Raw genomic sequence first — 22,462 nt, forward strand, 5'->3', positions numbered from 1 at the left:
CTGTTACACTGCAGTCCACAACACGCTTGCAAGATAACTACCAACTGACTGATTTAAAACCACCCTGGAGTGAAGCTTATACATTGCAGCTTGTATTTTATTTTGTTAAATGAATACTAGAAGTCTGTTGTAGATGAGGAAACTGCCATCCTTACCTAAAAGTCTCTGATCTGGAAGTGTCATTTACTCTGATTAAACTTTCTCTGGGTAAGTAAGAATTGGCAATCGTACTACAGTCTACTCTCCTGCACTATTGGAATATACAAGTAGTTTATGAGGTCTTAAATGTACATAAAAATGAGATCCCTTTACTTAAATTACTCATGTTTCAGCTTAAGTGGAAGGTGCATTTAGAGGAAGGAAGTCTTATGATGAATTTTTTATAACAGATAACTAAGTTGACAACTTTCACATTTTAAGGCTTGTTTATTATTTGGCTCATTGATGATGTTTACCAAAGGAGACACTTCCTTTCAGGTCCAGTTCTTGGAACCTCAGGGTGCTCTCTTAGCCAGTTGAGCCTAACAGAATTAAGGCTGACATGTTTCAAGTCTATTTCTTTGTAAAGGGAACATAAAACAATGGTTCAGATTTCTAATAAAACTCTTGAACCATGCAAAACTCATTTTTCCCCCTGTTCCTTTTACACATTTGGATATAAAGACTATAGAAGAGGAGTACAAACGAGATAAATCAACATGAATTTGAAATCCACTGCAGCATATTCAATGGTGAAGTCTCACTGAAAGAGGGGGTGACCCTGCGGCTTCTTGCAGTTTGAAGCTAATTGTTTTGGTCAGGATGGGAACGTCTGGAAGTCCACTGCAGTGTCCCACCAGCAAGGCTTCAGTAACTGAGCTGGCCTGCAGAGAATGAACCCACTTTGTAGCGACACAGCGGGCTCAGACACCACCTATTCTGCTCTCCAAACTGTCATGCATAACAACTTTATTGTGCTAAATTGAACTTGAAAGCAACCAAAGGCTATGAGAAGGAGAGGCTATGAGAAAAGCATGCTGTCAGTGCTGGCAAAAGCTGACCTGGAAAGTAGGCTCAGAGACAGGAGAATAAAAGATCAGGGCCCATGAACACAGCATATTGTTTCATTTTAAAGTATGATTCCCATACCAGAGAAAGTAGCAAATGTGATGTAAATTTATTTAAATAGATTCCACCGCTAAAAAGTTTGCCAGCCGCTCTTATCCAACTTTCCCAGCTCTCTGATTCGTTACATACAGTGGGAATATAATGACATATAGTCATCATTGTAACAGCTTCTTTGCAGGGGCACAATGATGATTAATAGCTAGCAGCAAATTTTCACATGGACTCTAAAGCACTATAGTGCTAAGCAGCCAAACACTCCCAAATCCCCCTTTTCTGTTCCACTGAAAAGTCCTCTCCTTGTACCTTGCAGATATGAACAAAGCCTATCTTAATTCCAATCAGCTTTTCCTCATTCAAAGAGACCTTCTCTTTTTCATAATTGATTCATGTGCATTTTTAGTCTTTCATGGAGCCTGAGCTATTTTTCTCCTTTTCTATGTACTTTTCTGGTTAGCAGAATCATTTAAGTAAAAAAATGTTTTTTTTTAAAAAAAATCGTTGAATAGATTTTTCAATTAGTTCAAGTTTTTTTTAAAAAAAGAGTAATGCAAAACTGCAGAAAATAACTCTTTCTGCATTCTTTGAAATTGTTACCTTAGATCTCTGAGGTATGAGCTCACAGTAAAACTCTGGCTAAGTCAAAGACTTGAGCACAACAACAATGCATCAATTCTATTTATTGTACCAGCTCGTATTCCCATGAGAGACTTATAGCTGGAATCACAAAACAGAGACTGGAGTTTTTTTCCACTTAAAATAATTATTTTAATAGACAAAAGAAACTTTGAAGATATTTTCAGTTTTGTAAGTTTAATTTTTAAAGCTGCCTGATCATTTCAAAATTACTTGATCTTCCACAACTATCCAGTTCTCAAAACTAAACTTTGATTTACATGTCAGTGTTTTTTTCATAGCACAATTATTTGAGTTACTATGTATTCCTGTGTGCAAACAAAACTGGAGACTTTTTTAGGGTGCATGTGACTTTCTGTCAATTCATCACATTTCACAGGAATGTTTGGAATAAAGTGGCTTGAGGATAACTATATTTTAGTGTAGATCTACCTAAGTGACATTATAGCTGCAAGCAGATTTTAGATGCCAGTATTTACCCTTCCCCTGCTCTTTGTGTACTTCATGATATAGTCCACAATCAGTTCCAGTTAAAATGCTTGAATTTAATCTAGTTTATTTCTAGCTGAGGTTCATGATCTAGGGCTCTGATCGGAAGTATTTTCATTTAGAAGCAAATTTCATTTGAATCGCAGAGAACTACTTCTGAGAAAATGATTTTAGGAAGGTATAAATTGACTTGAATTTGAGCCAATGCAGTTTAAGTTGTGCCTGTTTCACTGTTCTTAGCCTGTTCCGTGAGGTGGAAAATAGGGGTTAGTGTACACCAGGTGGGTTCAGTGTTTTACTTATGTATTATTGTGAACTACATGCTGCCTATACCATCCACCATTATTTTAATAGCCATTTGTATACTGGAGATATTGTATCTAAAAATTGAGTCATTGAGGTTCAGATGCTGGTAATTTGTTTAGCCAGGATTCTCTATGGGCCATTTAGGGACATCTGGCAAGTCTAGACAAGAACAGCCTTGTCAAATTATTAGCATACAATAAGGAATCTGCTCACCACAAATGCTTTACTATAGTTGTATTATCCATATCTTTTACACAGCATGAGTGACCAGGAAGTGCATCCAGACAATTCTATTGGTAATGCTGTCCAGAAATAGTTAGGCTTGAAAAAAAACCTCATTGATTCTAATAGGATTTATACTGCATTCTTGCTTTTCTCTGGATTGCATCCATAGTGTCACTCACAATTTCTCATATTCTAATGGAAACCACTGCAGACATATCTGAGGTGTGAAAATTTTAGCAACATTCTTTGCCTGAGTAACTTGCCTTGCAATTAGATTTGTTAGTACTTGATTTGTTTCTCGCACTGGTCTCCAATGAGTGTCACTCAACTGATTTTAGTAGACTTCTTCCTGATTAATACTGGTGTATATATGATGGGAAACAGGCCTGTGGGATTTTTGTCATGTGATATAAACTCTCAGTGAAGTGAAAATAATATTGTGGAGCCGGCTTTTTAAACTGCAACATGTCTCACATGAAAAAAAAGCAGTGTGTGACATGGCTCCAGCTTCACTAAGAAACAGGCTACTTGCAAGAATATTTCACAGTGAGATCTCTCATGGTTCCTATGAGCAATTTCTAGTCCATCATTCTTTCTCATTTAAGCTATCCTGAATTTGTTAAATGCATGATCCCCCCCCTAATATGTGTTATGTAAGGTGTGCTGAAAATGCTTACATTAGTCATTAAGCACAAAATATTATCTACCTGACAGCAGCAAAATTCCAAAACTGCATACAGATGAGGGTAATCTGTTTATGGACCCAAAGTTCCTCAGACAGACTCACAAATCTAAGTGATGTCCCTGGGTACCACATTTTGCATTTAAAACTCTCAGGTAACTACAAAGTATGTAAAATCTTATGTTGCCAGACATCTCCTGGCTGAGCACACATTTGAGCAGGCCTATGTGGGTTGTTTACTTCAGAAAATACATAGCATACATACACTTTTGATGCTTTCCAACAGAAGTATGCAAATAGTTAACTCAAAAGCTCAAATTGTATACTTATGTTGGAATGTGACAACTCAAATGTATACAATGCATTTCCAGTTACCTTAAATACTTTCTGAAATAAAACCTCCGAACAGTTATTGCTTTGAGTGGAACATAGCCAGAAAACACACATTTTGTTCTGCTTTTAGTAATGTATGTTATTCAACGGAGCATGTGAATAGAAACTGATGATTGTGCACATTCCTATGAAACATAAATAATGTATAGTAGATTTAGAAAAGGTGTCTCAACCATGGACCATTGTCTTGTACTGAGTCTTTTGGATGATAAATATTCATCTTACACAGGAGGCCACTTAAATGCTGCTTTCATGGATCTGAGACATGCCTTTGACTCAGTCTCCAGGTCCCAGCTCTGGCTTAAACTAGCAAAAACCTCAATTGATAAAAGGTTGTGTGAGCCAAAGCCCCCTCTCAATTCTATACGGACATCATGTTTTCTGGCCTACCTGCCAGGATGTCTAGATCTCCAGTTCTCTCACACATCTACACTCGGGCATACGCCAAGCTGCCAGCTTCCTGCCAGGCCTATGTGAGCTGTTTGGGCCTCAGTTCTCAAGACAATGCTTCCACAGGCAGGCCCCAACCCAGCAAGAAGGACTCCCAGCCTGCTATTGTTTGCAAGTACCCAGCTCTGCGGAAGAAGAGATCGCATAGCTGCCATGAGCTGTCCAGCTATGCAGTTGTCAGCCCTCCTGACGGAAGTAATTGCAAGGGCTGACAGCATTTGTGACCATCTTCATGCATCTTCAGGATGCTATAAGAGTGAAGCGGGAGCCCCACGTACTCAATGTGTAACCTGGACATTTCCATAAAACAATCAAGATTATCTTCATGTGCATCCTGCCAGCCATTCTAAGCTGAACATCACACAAAAGACTGTGCCAGCCAAGATGAGTCAATGACAAAGACCCAGCCTAACTTGGAGATCAACACCATTGTGTACCATTCAGGCTGAAGTCTGCGAACATCATTTTACCATGCTATATGAGGATCGATGGTGTAGTCCCCCTAACATGGCCTCTCTAAGAGATATTCCATCATGGCCTCCTGTTACTGTAAGTGTTGATGCGCAGCTAATATTACAACTTAAAAATGGGAAAGCACCTGGAAGCAACTTAATTGTAGCAGAATTACTTAAATCGCATGTAGATTGGTGGGCCCCAATATTGAAGAAGAAGATATTAGATTTATATCCCGCCCTCCACTCTGAAGAGTCTCAGAGTGGCTCACAATCTCCTTTACCTTCCTCCCCCACAACAGACACCCTGTGAGGTGGGTGGGGCTGGAGAGGGCTCTCACAGCAGCTGCCCTTTCAAGGACAACCTCTGCCAGAGCTATGGCTGACCCAAGGACATGCTAGAAGATGAAAGTGGAGGAGTGGGGAATCAAACCCGGTTCTCCCAGATAAGAGTCCACGCACTTAACCACTACACCAAATTGGCTGTCCTTCATACATGCATGTATGTATGTATATTGACCAACCTCTTCACCTATATAGATTTATCAACTCAGATACCAAAAGATTGGGGATTTGGCCATTATTGTTCCTATATTTAAAAAAGGTAACAAGGCTGACCCGAACTTATAAGCCTTCTGAATACCATTTGTAAATTATACACCAAGTATCTATGTGTGAAGTTATATAAATGGTTAGAACAGGAAAATCTGTTGGCAATGGAACAGGCAGAATTTCTTCAAGGCCACTCTACTTCAGGACATTGTTTGCTTCTAGGTTATTTTACCCACAAATGTACAAAAACATCAAAGAGCTATCTATATGCAGCATTTGTGGACCTTAAATCGGCATTTGATAACATAACAAGGGGAAGACTTTAGGCTAAACTGGAAGATACATCATTAGATAAAAGACTGTTGAGACTAATAAGATAACAGTCTACAGATAAGATACACACAAGATGGTTGATTATCTTCCAACATTTCAGTAAAAAAAGGAGTTAGACAGGGTTGCTTTCTAGCACCTTTTATATTCAATATATACGTGAATTCCCTAATTCAATCTTTAAATACTATTGACAGCCCCCTGTCTGTCAAGTGGGAAAAATATATCAATCTTAATGTATGCCGATGATGCTGTCCTCTTATCACAATCAGAAATTGGCCTAAAACACGGCCTTAAAATTTTTAGCAAACAATGTGACATTGAGCATTTACCAATTAATTTAAATCAAAAATAATGCACTTCACTAGATGATATAGGAAAGTTAACTGGAAGATCAACGATAATATTATCGAACAGGTTAAAACTTTCCAATATTTAGGTGTCACTTTATCACACAATGCCAGCTTCAAATCACATACAATAATTTCAGCAAACACAGCAAAAAAGAGCGCTAATGCTATCCTCAGATTCCTCAGAAAAGATGGTCTAGGCTTTAAAACTATTTCAAGCCAAGTCTCTCTCCCAATTACTTTATGGATCACAAATTAGCCTAATCAGCAGTGTAAAAACCATAGAAACCGTACAGTCAAAATTTCTTTGATCATTGTTTAATGTCCCTAGATGTACCTCTAATGCCATTTTAAGACAGGAAGCTGGTCTCCCTAGAGTAGAGTTAAAAATTTGGAAACTTGCAATTTGCTTTTGGTTAAGAGCAGAATCGTTTGATTAGCCAAAGGGCCTAATCCCATTTTTTTCTTGCAGCAGACCCCTATCATTTCTGCTCTGCTAAGATTATTGAAAAAATCAGATCGATTGGGCTGAATCCAGAACTTTTTGATAGGGGCCTGAATGAAGCAAAAGCTCTGTGTCGCGCTCTGGGTACCTGTGGCTCCTGTCCTCGCCCGGGCTGGGCGGGACACTCTGGTATTTCAGAGACTGAGTGACATTGAGCTCCAAAATGATAAAGCACTCCTCCCCACAAATTATTCCAGATTAAAATCATGGCCAGTTTATACACCTGCCCCATATCTATTGAATATAACATATGCGAGACATAGATGGGCTTTCTCAAGGACTCTGCTTGATGTTTTTCCATCTGCAGTATTAGCTGGTAGGTTCTCTCAGCTACTAATGCAGAAATGATGTTGTCTTTGTTCAGAAAATGTAGTTGAAATGGTCTCGCATATACTTCTCCACTGTGAACTTTATCAAGACGAAAAATTGTGTCTTATTATCCCACTTTTATCTAAATTCAAACCCTTGGAGTTTTATATACATTTTTGAACTGAGGTACTTCAGAAATTTTTATTGGAAGATATACAGAGCTCAATAACTCAGGCATTAGCAAACTTTTGTTACATTGTAATTTGTAAGAGGAAATATTTGGAAGAGCCTTGATTTCATCGACTGTAATCTTATGAGTTGTCTTGTTGTCTTCCTTTATTGCTGTTCTGGTCTTTGACTGAAATAAATATTGATTGATTGATAAAAGGTTGTGTGAGCCAAAGCCCCCTCTCCATTCTATATGGACATTGTGTTTTCTAGCCTACTTCCCAGGATGTCTGAACCTCCAGTCCTCTCACACATCTACACTCGTTCATAGGCCAAGCTGCCAGCTTCCTGTTAGGCCTATGCGAGCTGTTTGGATCTCAGTTCTCAAGGCAATGCTCCCACAGGCAGACCCCAACCCAGCAAGAAGGACTACCAGCCTGCTATCGCACGTTGCCAGCTCTGCGGAAGAGATCACGTAGCCAACATGAGCTATCCAGCTATGTGGTTTTCAGCCCTCCTGATGGAAGCCATTGCAAAGGCTGACAGCATTTGCGATCATCTTCATGCGTGTTCGGGACACCATAAGAGCAAAGCGGGAGCCCCATGTACTTAATGTGTAACCTGGACATTTCTCTAAAGCAATCAAGCTTATCTCCATGTGCATCCTGCCAGCCATTCTAAGCTGAACATCACACAAAAGACTGTGCCAGCCAAGATGAGTCAGCGACAAAGACCAAGCCTAACTTGGAGATCAATACCATTGTGTAGGTCAGGTGTCACTTCAGATAATAATTCGGCCCTATATTATCCCATCAGATAGTGTTGTTTTGATTATGCTAAGTCCATTAACCCTGTTACTTTCCAAACGTCACCATGGACCCCTTTTCTGAGGTCTCATACCACATGTCCCAGTGTCACAACCCACCTGACCCTTGTGTCACAGGTCATTTGACTTCACCCCCTGAGGGTACGTGGTAGTCCTTAAAAGGTCTGACCCATGGCTCCTCAGGTGCGCATCTGACATTATCCCTACCCTGCTGTATAGATTCACCCCCAAAACCTGATCAGTTTCGCATCCCCAACAGTAAGATACTCTGGCTGTTTGGTGTAGTGGTTAAGTTTGGTGTAGTGTGACTAGAATTGTACACAGCACTCCAAATGAGGCCGCACCGTCAATTTATACAGGGACATTATGATACTGGCTGATTTGTTTTCAGTTCCTTTCTTAATAGCATTGGCCTTTTTTATTGCAACCGCACACTGTCTCGACATTTTCAGTGAGTTATCTACCATGATCCCAAGATATCTCTGGCCTCTGAACTTGGTCAGTCTCCTCCAGTTCACATCCCACATGGTTTTATTGTTGCTCAGTTTTGAACAGCACTCCAGCATAGTGACTAACAAATTTATTATTTTACATGTTATAGTTCTGGGGTGTTACTAACTTTAAAGTATCAGTTCCTCTCTAGAATGACAGGGAATTATGTGGCTTTATCCATTGAACTGAAAGCTTAGGGCCACAATGACTAGGACAAAATAGTATTTGCAATTCATGAGGCAGTAGTAGAAGCAGCAGTAGTATAATGAACAAACAAAACTGAGAAGTTTTATAGGAATATTTCTACTTTGGACATGCTGGATATTCACACTTCTGTGGATATGCTTTCAGATAATTTGAACTATAAAAGTAATTTCAAATGTGAATAGTCTGTAACCGCTAATGGTAAGCCATACAGCATGAAAGCTTGTCCAACATGAAGGGGGTTTTTTCCCAGAAGAGGAGCTACGTTCTCATATGTGAACAATGTTAATGGGTTGGTGGAGAGGCATGAGGGATGGTGGCTCAGTGGTAGAGCATGCTTGGTAAGCAGAAGGTCCCAGGTTCAATCCCTAGCATCTCCAACTAAACAGGTCCAGGCAAGTAGGCGTGAAAAACCTCAGCTTGAGACCCTGGAGAGCCGCTGCCAGTCTGAGTAGGCAATACTGATTTTGATGGACCAAGGGTCTGATTCAGTATAAGGCAGCTTCATATGTTCATGAGTTTCTTGGAAAAGGATCATACCTCAGTGAAAGCTGCACTACTGTTTCTACTGTATCTAAAGCTGATCTAGAGGATATGGTTTGCCTAGTTATTAACAGAATTTACCTTTTCCCAATTACTAGTATTATATCTCTTGCTTGAAATATATGCGGTGGAACCAATTCCTATATCAGACTTTTATTATGCTTTAATTCTGTGTCATATTCATGTGATCAGGTCATATTCATGTTTCAACTGTCACACTCACGCTATTGTGAAAACTGTCCTAAATCCTGAAAGTTAATCAGTTCTTCCCTTCATGATGACGCCTTACACCCAGTGCCTGCTGACTGCTGAACAGGACTATGTACTCAGATTTTCTTCCTGTATCACTTGTCTTTGGCCTCCTCCTTGTTGTCCACTCCTCTACCTTGTACTAAAAAACCACCACAATAGTACATTTTTCCCCACCTCATGGCCCTTATTTACTGTCCATTCTGAGCTCTAAATATAAAATGTGTAACTGAAAGAGTGCTGTAGTAATCTTTCTACTGGGGAAAGGAGTGGGTGCATTTGACCAGAATTTAGGACTGTCCATTCTCATGTGAACCCACCTAACCATTACAGTTACATTTGAGGGCCTTGTTTTGGGTGCTCCCACCATTTGAGCTGTGACAGGTGGAAACTTAAGAAAATACTTCCTCAGTTGTGGCACTAAAGTTTTGGAATTCCTTCCCCAGAGAGATTCGTGTGTCCCCCTTTATTGTTATCTGTGAGCAGATGAAGACCTTTTTGGTTCATTCATTCTAATATGAATTCTCCTTTGTGTGTACAGTATGTCACAGAAGTGAGTACACCCCCTTACATTTTGTGAATATTTAAGTATATATTTTCATGTGACAGCACTGAAGAAACAACACTTGGCTACAATGTAAAGTAGTGAGTCTATAACTTATATAACAGTGTAAATGTGCTGTCCCCTCAAAATTATGCAACACACAGCCATTAATGTCTAAACTGCTGGCAACAAAAGTGAGTACACCCCTAAGTGACAATGTCCAAATGGGGCCCAAAGTGTCAATATTTTGTGTGGCCACCATTATTTTCCAGCATTGCCTTAACCCTCTTGGGCATAGAGTTCACCAGAGCGTCACAGGTTGCCACTGGAGTCCTCTTCCACTCCTCCATGACGACGTCACATAGCTGGTGAATGTTAGAGACCTTGTGCACCTCCACCTTCCATTTCAGGATGCCTCACAGATGCTCAATAGGGTTTAGGTCTGGAGAAATGCTTGGCCAGTCCATCACCTTTGCCCTCAGCTTCTTTAGCAAGGCAGTGGTCGTTTTGGAGGTGTGTTTGGGGTCGTTAACATGTTGGAATACTGCCCTGTGGCCCAGTCTGGAAAGGAGGGGATCATGCTCTGCTTCAGTATGTCACAGTACATGTTGGTATTCATGGTTCCCTCAATGAACTGTAGCTCCCCAGTGCTGGCAGTATTTGGATACTTAAATCTAGGGGCTGGAGTTGTGAACAGACTAGACAGATCTTTCTGCAAACCTGAAAAGGGTCCTAGATTTGCAGAAAAATGTGAAATCTTTTTTTTTAATCCCCTGGGTAGCATAATAAATCCGATTATGATCAAAAGAGACAACCACAATATTCCAAGCTTCAGTCTCTGTGATTAAAAGGGGGGGCATGACGCTTTCCAGTCCTATTTTGGCCTTTGAGGGAGAATTCTTTGAAGCCAGGCCTGACTAGGGTTGCCAGCTCCAGGTTGGAAAGTTCTTGGAGATTTTGGTGTAGAGTCTGAGGACGGCAGGGTTTGGGGAGGGGAGAAGTGTCAGCCACATATAATTCCATAGAGTTCACCTTCCAAAAATGGGGACAGATCTATGTTGTTTGGAGTTCAGTTGTATTTTTAGGATCTTTCCAGGTCCCACCTAGAGGTTTGCAACCTTAGAACTGGAAGCAGCCCCTGGATGATTTGATACCATCCAACTTGCATGACAAAACTAGGCCTGGTTGCTTGCTGCTGTTCAATAGCATCCACCCTTTGAAAGCCAGTGTGGTGAAAGCCAGTCATTACAGCAACAAAGTAGGCTCTGTGAGACTCAGGTTCGAACCCCTATTTTGCTGTGGAAGGTCACTGGGACCGATTCTCCACTAGCCTTGTACCGGTCTCATGCTCCTCTTCTCCACTGAGTTTCTGTCTGATTTTGCACAAGTTGTTGTAAGGCTGCAACTCCACCTCTTTCCCGCAGTAAGCAAGAGCCTCTGAAAACCAGTTTCTGCTTGCCACAGGAAAGACACAGAGCAAGTTGCAGCCTTGCGGCTGCTTGTGCAAAATCAGAGGAGCACAAGACCGATACAAGGCTAGTGGGGAATTGGACTAAGTGATTTTGGACCAGTCAGCAGCCTAACCCACCTCACAGGGTTGTTTTGTGGATAAATAGGAGGAAAGGAGAATAATATAAGCTGTTTTGGTCCCCACTGTGAAAAAAGGTGAAATGAATAAAAAATAAATATAGCTAAAGCAGAGATGCAGATAAAAGGTAGGTTTGTGAATGGCTGAGAAGAAAAGAATGAGGAGAGGAGAGGAAATGGGGAATTTGGGGATTGTCAAGAGGAGGGGAATAAGATAGAAAATTCCTAGAAATTTGGGTGGAGGGGAACCTGGGGAGGGTGGAGGTTGAGGAAAGAAGGGACATCAGAAGGGTATAATATCATGAAATCCTCTCTCTAAAGCAGCCATTCTCTCCAGGGGAACTAGGGTTGCCAACTTTCAGGGAGGGGCAGGGCTGAAGATCACATGGAATTACAACTGCTCTTCAGAAATCATTTCCCCTGGAGAAAATGACTGCTTAAGGTGTGACTTCATGGCACTATAACCTGCTGAGATTGCTTCCCTCCCCAAATCTTGCTTTCCCAAGGGTCCATCCCCAAATGTCCAAGGATTTCCCAATCTCGATCTGGCAACCCTAAGAGGAAATTATCCCTATTGTTAGGAGATCTGTTGTGATTCCAGATGATCTCTAGCCTTCAGCTGGAGGTTGGCAGCACTAAAAGGAAAGAAGGAAGCAGGAAAAGAGAAAGACTATGGAAGCTTTCCTGAAAGGGAAAGAGGAAACAGTGGGAGAGGGGAAGTGAGATGCCTCCCTCAAGTCCTTGCAGGTTTTCACTTGTGTATTCTAACATGACTGCTGTGAGACTCAGGTGAATCTTACAAGATTTGTATTCACTGCAGAAACAATGAAATAAATTTGTATAAATATATTCTTAAGCATGATTTTTTTCCAATTTTGTTTCTATCTTCTGTTCACAATAATGGCTAGTAGCAGCCAAGTTGTTGGCTTTATTTTGTTTATTATTTATTTATTTAAAACATTTTTATGTTGTCTTATGTTCTTAGAACCATTTGTTGTACAGTACAATAATGAGACTATCAGTTATCAACTAATCTCTTATTCTATGTCAGTTCAAGAACCACTATGGATAGCTGTACAATGGATAGCATTGACGCTGATCTCATCAGCGTCACACTCCTCTTCGGCTTCTCCTTCAAAAAAATGCAAAAAGGAAAAACATCACAAGTCTCACACTGGCAATAAAGACCATGACAGAAAGAGATGCACCAAACAAACTGTTGACAGTACAACTGATGCCAACTCATGTACTGGACCCGACTATTTCTATGCCAGGGCAGATTCTGCAAATGCCAACACATCAGGAGAAATCCCCGGTACAGAAGCAGACAGGTTTCACCCACAACTCCAGAAATTGACCTCACTCAGCACAACACAGCTTCATCAAGTTCGGCGTCCGCAAGCCCTATTGGATCGCCCACCCAACCGCCATTAGATCCAAAGCAACCGGCACATTCAATGGGCCCGAAAACACCATTAGATCCATATTGCCTGCGCTATTCGGAAGTACCTGATATATGCTTCCCACCCCATTGGCCATTGCCCCTGAGATTCCACCATTGGAATGAACAACAATTACACTACTCTACAGTCCATGCCAACACCCAATGTTGCCTCCAATCCAGAACCTGGACTGGGATCAATATTCTACCCTCTCCACCCGTTCCATCATGAGAGAGCTTAAGCACTCCTAAACCTAAGAAACCAAAGGAAAAACCCACCAAACCTTCGACTCCGATGCCACCCAAGGGATGATGATGATGATATTGGATTTATATCCCACCCTCAGAGCAGCTTACAATCTCCTTTACCTTCCTCCCCCACAACAGACAATCTGTGAGGTAGGTGGGGCTGAGAGAGCTCTCTCAAAAGCTGTCCTTTCAAGGACAACTCTGGCAAGAGCTATGGCTGACCCAGTGCCATTTCAGCAGCTGCAAGTGGAGGTGTGGGAATCAACCCTGGTTCTCCAAAATAAGAGTCTGCACACTTAACTACTACCAACACAACACTGGCTCCCAGTTTGTTTCCAGGCTCAATTCAAGATCTAGTATTGACCCTTCAAGCCCTATAAAGCTTGAGGCCAGAATACCTGAAGGATCATTTTTCCCATATGAACCTTCCTGTCCAGTCACCATCAGAGAACATCTTAGCAAGGAAGTTGGCAAAACCTAAGAAAGGGCCTTCTCCATCATGGCACTGAAATGTTGGAATTCCATCCATCTCTCTAGGCAGATTCAACTGTCTCCCTCTATTGTTATCTTCTGCCAGTAGGTGAAGAGTTTTAGTTTTGTTTGGCATGCCTCTGGTAACTCTTATTGGCCCTCCTCCCTGGTTGTGTTGTATGTGTGTTTGAATGTCTGTAAGTTTTTTGTTAGATTGTTTCTATATTTAAAAAAGTAAAGGGTCGTCCCCTGTTCAAGCACCAGTCGTTTCCGACTCTGGGGTGATGTTGCATCATGAGGTTTTCATGGCAGACTTTTTTACGGGGTGGTTTGCCATTGCCTTCCCCAGTCATCTATACTTCAACCCCTCCCCCCCCCCAGCAAGCTGGGTACTCATTTTACCGACCTTGGAAGGATGGAAGGCTGAGTCAGCTGCCTGAACCCAGCTTCTGCTGGGATCGAACTCAGGTCATGAGCAGAGTTTGGACTGCAGTACTGCAGCTTTACCCCTCTGTACCACGGGGTCATTGTTCTGTATTTTATATATACCTAATTTTAAATGTCCCTTTAATGTTTCAAATGTTCCAATGTTTTGGTGTTTGCCAGCGTGGGGACCCTATTTGAGTGGAAAGGCAGCTTAAAAATGCTTTTTAAACAACATACAAATAGCTTAGGGCTGTGTCAGTAGTGCGTGGGAGTTCTGCAGTATGAGTATGCTGATAAGTGCAGCCTCTAGTAAAAGTCTACAAAGACTCAACTTCAGTAAGCCGGTTGAAACAGTTGTATTGGGGTTACAGCAAAAGAGTAGTTAAAGGCAGTCCAAGATAGTCAAAGCACAGTTAGTTCAGTTCATCCAGGTCAGAAGTACACAGTCACAAATCCAGAGAATAGTCTACACATACCAGGGTCATTACCATCATCAGTCAAACGGACAGAGTAACAGTCTCTGATAACAATCGCTCTCCACTTCTCCAACACGTCCTTCCTCCTCATCAACCCAACAAAGACTAAGAGTTAGGTTCCTTGTTCTTATGGTGCAGCTGGCCAATCATGTTACACCCCACTTAACTAGCTTCACATGCCTCTCATTAGCTAGTATAGTTGGAGTTACATACTGTTGCATCAGCAGTTTTCATCTTAAAGTGCCTGATGCTAACATCCTCCCCTTGTGTAACGACATGGACTATACATTTTTGTCACCATAAAACATTTCATTTTTAACATTCATACAGCATGACTTTACTGCTTCATTTTCTAAGACCCAAAGATATACAACTTTCCTTGTGCTTTACATGGGTTTGAATCTTGGTAAACAAGTCTGCGATATTAGCATTAGTTTCACAGTACTCCAGCACTATCAGTTTGTCCTCTAAACATTGCTTAACATTATGAAAGCGTACATCTGTATGTTTAGATCTACTCTTGACTCCATGAGAGGTTGCTAACTGGATAGCTGCCTGATTGTCTTCCCTCACAATGATGGGATTCATATGACATATACCAAAATCTAACAACAGTTGCTTGAACCATATGATTTCAGTACACACTGCGCTTAATGCTGCGTATTCTGCCTCGCAGGTGGACAGAGACACGTGTTTCTGCTTTAGTGATCTCCACCCAATTAGGGTGCCACCCAGAAAGATAGCCATTCCTGTTGTAGATTGCCTAGTTTTAGGATCATTTGCAAAACTAGCATCTGCATAGGCGTGCATAGTAAGTTCACCAGTAGGTGTTATGAATAAACTTAAGTCTATGGTTTGCTTTAGGTATCTTAATATATGCTTGGCTGCTAGCCAGTGCTTTTGCCTAGGATCTTTAACAGCTCTAGCCAAAACATTAGTGGCCATGGCTATGTCCGGCCTGGACCAATTTGCGAGATATGACAGACTTCCAATCAGGGATTGGTATATTCCTTGATCGAACAGTGGACTCTGTTCACAGTCAGATTCATTACCTGGTAGCATAGGATTTTGTACCCCTTTGCATTGTTCCATCTTGAACTGTTTTAGCAAATGGGATATTTTTGCCCTCTGTGATACTCTGTATCCATCATTTACTTTTGCAATTTCCAATCCAACATATTGCTTGATCTCTCCTAGATCTCTTACAGTAAATTTAGATTTTAGAGCATCAATAGTATCACTCATTACTTTGGCAGATTTACATATTAGTGCCAGATCATCAACAAACACTAATATGATAGAACGTTGCTCCCCTGTTCCCTTCGTGAACACACAGGGATCTGCAACGCCTTGCTTATAACCCAACATTTTAAGGTTATCTACCAAATGCTGGTTCCATTCGAATCCAGACTGCTTTAATCCATACAAGGATTTCTTAAGCAACCAACAAGTATTAGCATTATCATCATCATCTGAGACACCTGGTGGTTTTTGCATATATATACAGTGCCTCAGTGGTGCGTGCAAGTAGGCTGTTTTCACATCAAGATGCCTGACTAAACATTTCTGTTTGGCTGCAATAGTAAGAGCGCAATACAGTGATGTAGCCTTTAGAGTAGGGGCAAAGGTTTCGTCATAGTCTTGCCCCCCCTGTAAAAAACCTTGGGCTACAAGTCTGGCCTTGTACTGAGTAGTACCATCTATGCCAGACTTCAGCTTAAACACCCATTTACACCCAATGAGTCTCTGACCGATAGGTAGAGTCGTTTCTTCATAGACGTGCTGGCTTTGCAGGGACTCTAGCTCAGACTTCATTGCAGCACGCCATCCAGCCTGCTCATCTGTTGATAGATGCTGTATACTCTCATAACTCGAGGGTTCAGCAATCACAGCGCATGTCTGTCCTGGGCTGTAGCGATCTGGTGGCCTCGTTTCTCGAGTGGACCTCCGAAGAATTGGTTCTACAGCTTCATCAGACACTGTCTGTTGTGTTGCCATCTCAGGCTGCAGAGAAACACCAGCTCCTGGGAATGTAGGAGTTAACGGTTCTTCCTTGATGCCTCCATTGCTGAGCGACGGGCTCCTCCTCCCCCTCCGAGGAACGGGTAGCGGCTCTTGTTTCACTACTGTCGGAATGATCAGAGTTGAGGACGTTTGTTGCCAGCCAACAGATTTTTCAAGAAAGCTAGCCGATGCGCTAGTCGTTATCTTTTTCTCTCCAGCATGGCAAAACCTGAAAGCTCGATGATTGTTAGAATAGCCAACAAACAACAATTTTTTAGCTTTGTTTTTCCCTTTCCTCCTGAGCTCCTTTGGGATGTGGACGTACGCTGGAATCCCAAATATCCTGACATGCTCTAAGGAAGGTTTCTTGCCGTACCATGCCTCTGCAGGAATCATACCTGTAGCTGACGACCAAGACAAATTTAATACATGAGAAGCACACATTATGCTCTCCCCCCAGTAACACATAGGTAAATTGCTGTCTTGTAGCATGCTCATACACATATTGGTTAGCGTTTGATTTCTGCGTTCGCAAAAAGCGTTATGCTGGGGGCGGTAAGGAGCTGTACATTTTCTTTCAATGCCGTGCCTCCTGCACAAAGCAATCATTCTCTCGTTGCAGAATTCAGTACCATTGTCACTCAGAATGGTTTTATTTCCCTGTCTTGCGGTGCACAAAGCGAAGCCAATTATGAAATGCCTGGAATGTTTCTGACTTAGACCTAAGAAGGAAGCAGAAACCATACCTGGAAAAATGGTCTTCGATACAAAATGCATATTTTGCCCCGCCCAGACTCCTCGTTGGGAACGGGCCTATCAGGTCGAGGAACACTAAATCAAGTATGTCATCGGTCTGAAACTTGCTTGGAGATATCGTGGCTGTTGCTTTGGACTTAACAGCCTTGCATACCTCACAGTCAATGTAACACCCACATGGCTTGGGAGTAATTCCGGCCGCTTGAAGCGTCTTCTTCACTGCCTGGAAATTAAGGTGCCCCAGCCTGCGGTGCCAGAGATGTATGCAATTATCATGCAGTGGTTCATTAGTACTCACATGCTGTACCGTTCGCTCCTTCTCCAGAAAATAGAGGTCGCCTTTCCTTTTTGCTTTAGCAGTAATTCCTTCTGTACATATATTGCAGTCAGTAGCTGTAAAACAAACTTTATAATTTTGTTCAGTCAAAGCCGAAACTGATAACAAATTATAATTCAGACTTGGAACATTGAGCATAAGGAACTTTCTCCCCAGGCTCGGGATGTTGATAAGACCATTCCCAGCTACATTGGCAGACAGCCCGTTTGCGAGCTTCACGCTCTGACCTTGCGTAGGAGTAAAAGTCTCAAAGAGCCTCCTGTCCTTGGCAATGTGCTCCGTAGCACCACTGTCAATCATAAATTGCTGGCTACTGCAGGAGGAATCATTAATGATTACATTGCACCCACCTCCTTTGGTAACAGCTGGAGAATGTTTCTTCTTGTACAAACAACACTGACGCTGTAGGTGCTTGTGACTTCCACACAAGTAACACTTGCGCACAGCACTTGTTTTTGCTACTACTGCCTTGCACTCTGCCCCTTTAAAGACCTCCCGGGCAGGCACATTCATTGTTGAATGGGCTGGAGCCTCATGGAATCGAGCTGCATCCTTCCTTCTCATAGCCTCATTCAACAGGCGTTGGGTAACGCTGGACACGGTGATTTCAGCTTGTGGAACAATATCAAGGTTGGCCACAAATTGATCATACGTACTGTCCAGGGAACATAGGATTATGTAGGCTTGCTGCAGGGGAGTAAAAATAACCTTTTTGTCCTGCAGCTGGTGTAACATACGAGTCATGTGCTCAAGATGAGTCATCATATCACCACCTGCCTCCAGACGTGTGGATAAGAGCTTTGTCATTAAGAATATGTGTGACCCAACACTTTCTCTCTCATATATTGCCTTTAGTGCATCCCAGCACGACTTGGCTGTGTCGGCCCCTTTAATATGGATGAGTTGTGAATCTTCCAAGGTCAAGCCAAGTAATGCGAACGCCTTCTCGTCATTACTCTTATGCTTTGCTATCACCTCAGCATCATCCTCTGCATGTAGCGTGGTTATGTCTGGCGGAGTTGCCACGTATTCCCACAGCCCCTGGAACTTTAACAATAGGGTGACCTTCTCTGACCATGTCCCAAAATTCTCTCCATTAAGCCCCTTAACAAGAAGCCAGAGATATGAACACTGGACTCCATTGTTGCCTATAACACAAACAAAGTGCCACGCCCCAAACTGCTCCCTTACTCACGAGTAGAACCTCCGGCGAGTGCTGCAGCAGACAGAGCTCACTCTCCCGCAGACCACGCTGGGCCCACAACCGATGGCAGTAGTGCGTGGGAGTTCTGCAGTATGAGTATGCTGATTAGTGCAGCCTCTAGTAAAAGTCTACAAAGACTCAACTTCAGTAAGCCGGTTGAAACAGTTGTATTGGGGTTACAGCAAAAGAGTAGTTAAAGGCAGTCCAAGATAGTCAAAGCACAGTTAGTTCAGTTCATCCAGGTCAGAAGTACACAGTCACAAATCCAGAGAATAGTCTACACATACCAGGGTCATTACCATCATCAGTCAAACGGACAGAGTAACAGTCTCTGATAACAATCGCTCTCCACTTCTCCAACACGTCCTTCCTCCTCATCAACCCAACAAAGACTAAGAGTTAGGTTCCTTGTTCTTATGGTGCAGCTGGCCAATCATGTTACACCCCACTTAACTAGCTTCACATGCCTCTCATTAGCTAGTATAGTTGGAGTTACATACTGTTGCATCAGCAGTTTTCATCTTAAAGTGCCTGATGCTAACAGGCTGGCGTAGAAGAATCATCTTGTTCTATGCTGTTGAGCCTTCAATTATTTTGGCTTCCAATCCCTGTTTTCTGTGCCCCCATCTTCAGAGGTGTTTACTAGAAACGAGACATTTTCAGTGGCCTTCAGAATACCCTCCCCCATAAGGCTCATGTGCAACACTGACTGTGCAACACTGGGCGGGGCCGGGGCTTTTATAGCCCCGACTCCCAGCCCAGCAGCCGGTTTTCGGATGGCAGGGATGTTGATTAGCCTCCCTCCATTGGGGTAGGCAACAGCGTCCCCCCAGCCTATGGCTGGCAAAGCCAGCTGTCTGGGAGGGGCTGGTTTGCCCACCCAGTTGGAATGAAGAGGCTGACACAATATGTTGGATAAACAGGGCTGCTTTATTAAAACAACTTGAACGAACTAAAAACTGGCAAGCGGTAAGGCCTAATAAGACAAGCCCTGGGGTCAGCCTCATGATCCCGCCTTGTCTTGAAAAGGGGCGAGCCATCCTGCCCCTAGCATGAGCCCAATATATTCTGGGTGGTGCTGAGCAGCCAGGCCCAAACTCCACCTCGGCCGGCATCGATCCCACTGGAAAGATCCTCCCGGTGAGGCTTGCACTCATTATCTGCACTCCCAGCATTGAGCCGTAAAGCCCATCTGCTGTTCATACAGACCACCTGCACCAACAGGTGCTGAGCCATAGGTGCTCCTCAAAAACACTGTGGCCAATACCTCATCCTGCCACCGCCAATGCCAAGCCTCTGCTTAGGCATTCACGCCCACTGGACAGCCCAGAGCCAACCACAACCCCTGCCTTAGTTTGTCCAAAAAGGCCCAGTTACCCAACTCAGATAAATGAACCCCATCCGGCCGATACAAGTCAGCATTTTCGACTCGTATGGCTGGATGGGGAAGAAATATCCCTAAGCCTCCCTTCCACAGCCTTCTGCAAGGCCCGGTTGGCCTTGCATCTGGCCCGCTCGATCCCTCAGGGGGACAAGGCGTAACCCTACGTGGCAAAATAGCCGACCATACTAAAATAACTCCTGGCCATCTACATTTAATGGCCTGAAGATCCACCTGCGCCTGCAACGAAAGGGCCTTCCCCTTCATCAAACCCAAGTCATTCCCACCCAAGTGGATGACCAGGATGTGCAGAGGAGGCGCCCTCCTCTCATTAAACAACAGTGGCATGATCCCTGACCAGCACAGGCCACGGCAACCCAGCCACTCCACCGTTGCCCACTCGCTGAGGCCCAGCTGGGTGCCAACTGATGATCTCCTGGCCTGGTGCGCCGCCCAGAACACCATACTGTGCCCGCAGATGAGGATTCGACACCACTCCCTACGAGCCACAGCACCTGGAGAACAGAAAATAGTCACCAACGGGAAAAAATTGCCAACAGGCATGAAATACTATTAGCGCCCCCCTCCTAAGTGACCAACGGGCGCACATAGGACTTCAAGGCTGCGGACCGCTAACGGTCGATCCGCTGTATAGCAGGGGGTGAATAGCCCATTGCGGCTGCCGTGGAAGCGGCACCAATCCAGAATGAATGTGTCCCAAATTTAACACCCCCTAATCCCAACTTAGTCAGCGCCCTACCAGTCACTGCCCAGAATTGATATTTTGTCAGGGGGGACCTATCGCTGTGGCGAAACAAGGGACCATCCCCCTCCTCCCTGACCTGTAATTACTGCTCTAATGCCTAACTGGGCACAACTCAGGCGTGACACACTGGCCGATTGTAATAAGCGTGCCCCTATGATGCTGGTCCATTTTGGATTGCCTAACTGTTAGGTGTACTTGTTCCCCTTCAAATTTAACGTCACTGACACGCAGCGCCCGGTCAGAATTGTCCTTCTTTGACTGCACAACTAATTCACTAATCCTCAGTGCACCAAAGAAGGCCACCAAAGAGGCCGCGTGAAAAAGAGCGGCCTCAAAGGAGAATGAACACACCCCGGGCCAAACCTTAAAAAGTCCTTGCAGTACAGAAGGGGATATGGGTTGCTGGGCATCCGCCAGCGGCCCGCGCTCTCTAGCCCAGCCCTCCAGCATCTTCCTGACTCTAAATCACCTGTGAACTCCGGAAGGCCTTGCACTTTACTGACAAAGGCCAGCGCCGTCAACTGGCCCCTAACTGACTTCTGCCCTAACCCTCTATCCTTCTGATAAATACAAAACTGTATAATATGCACCACTGGGACCGGCCAGCTATCTGGCAGTCTGGCAGCACTCCTAAACACCCGAAACTGCAAGTCAGCCCTCTCATAAGCTCTCTGGGTGCTTGGAGCGAATGCTAATTGAATCGCCCTACTGGCTTCGACTTCCCAAGCTGCCAAAGTACAGGGGCATTCGCGTTGGCTGAAGCTTCGCTTCCATAGCAAGTTGGCGAAAGTGCTCGATCGGTTGGCGAAATAGAGCGTCTACCACCCCATTGCACACCCCCGGAACATGTCGTGCTAGAAATAGTGTTCAAGCGGAGGCACCACAATGTAAATGCCCGCACCAGATTCATAACTAATTCTGATTTGGATGACAAGGAGTAGATAATGTGTACAACCGCCATGTTATCACACCAGAAATGGACCGTGTGGTTGGCCAGTTGCTCCCCCCAAAACCAAATGGCTACTACAATGGGAAAGAACTCCAAAAAAGTGAGGTCACGGCAGAACCCACTGGCCAACCACCTGGTGGGCCAAAGCTCCGCACACCAGTGGCCTCAAAAATATGCTCCAAATCCGATGGCGCCCGCCGCATCCGAAGATATCTGAAGCTCCGCTTCAATCTTCAAGTCCTCCTGCCAGAAAGAAACCCCATTGAAGGAATCCAAAAACTCCTCCCACACCTCTAAGTCCCTCCGCATGCCCACAGTCACTCGTATTCTATGGTGAGGGAGCCGTAAGGACCCCATGGCGTCACATAGATGCCGCAAAGTTGAGATGCCCCACAATCTGCTGGAGCTCAAGCAATGACACTTTGCGCTGCTTCCTAAGAGAGGCCAATTGTTCTCTGAGACCTTCCACTTTTTCCGCAGGCAGCCATGAAGCTTGCTGCGTGGTATCCAACTCAATACCCAAAAACGTGAGCACTGAACTAGGGCCCTCTGTCTTTCGTGCGCCAGCAGCACCCCGAGCTCCTGCGCCAGCTCCACAAATGACTG

The sequence above is a fragment of the Heteronotia binoei genome, chromosome 4 (assembly GCF_032191835.1).
Source record: "Heteronotia binoei isolate CCM8104 ecotype False Entrance Well chromosome 4, APGP_CSIRO_Hbin_v1, whole genome shotgun sequence".
NCBI classification, from domain to species: Eukaryota; Metazoa; Chordata; class Lepidosauria; order Squamata; family Gekkonidae; genus Heteronotia; species Heteronotia binoei.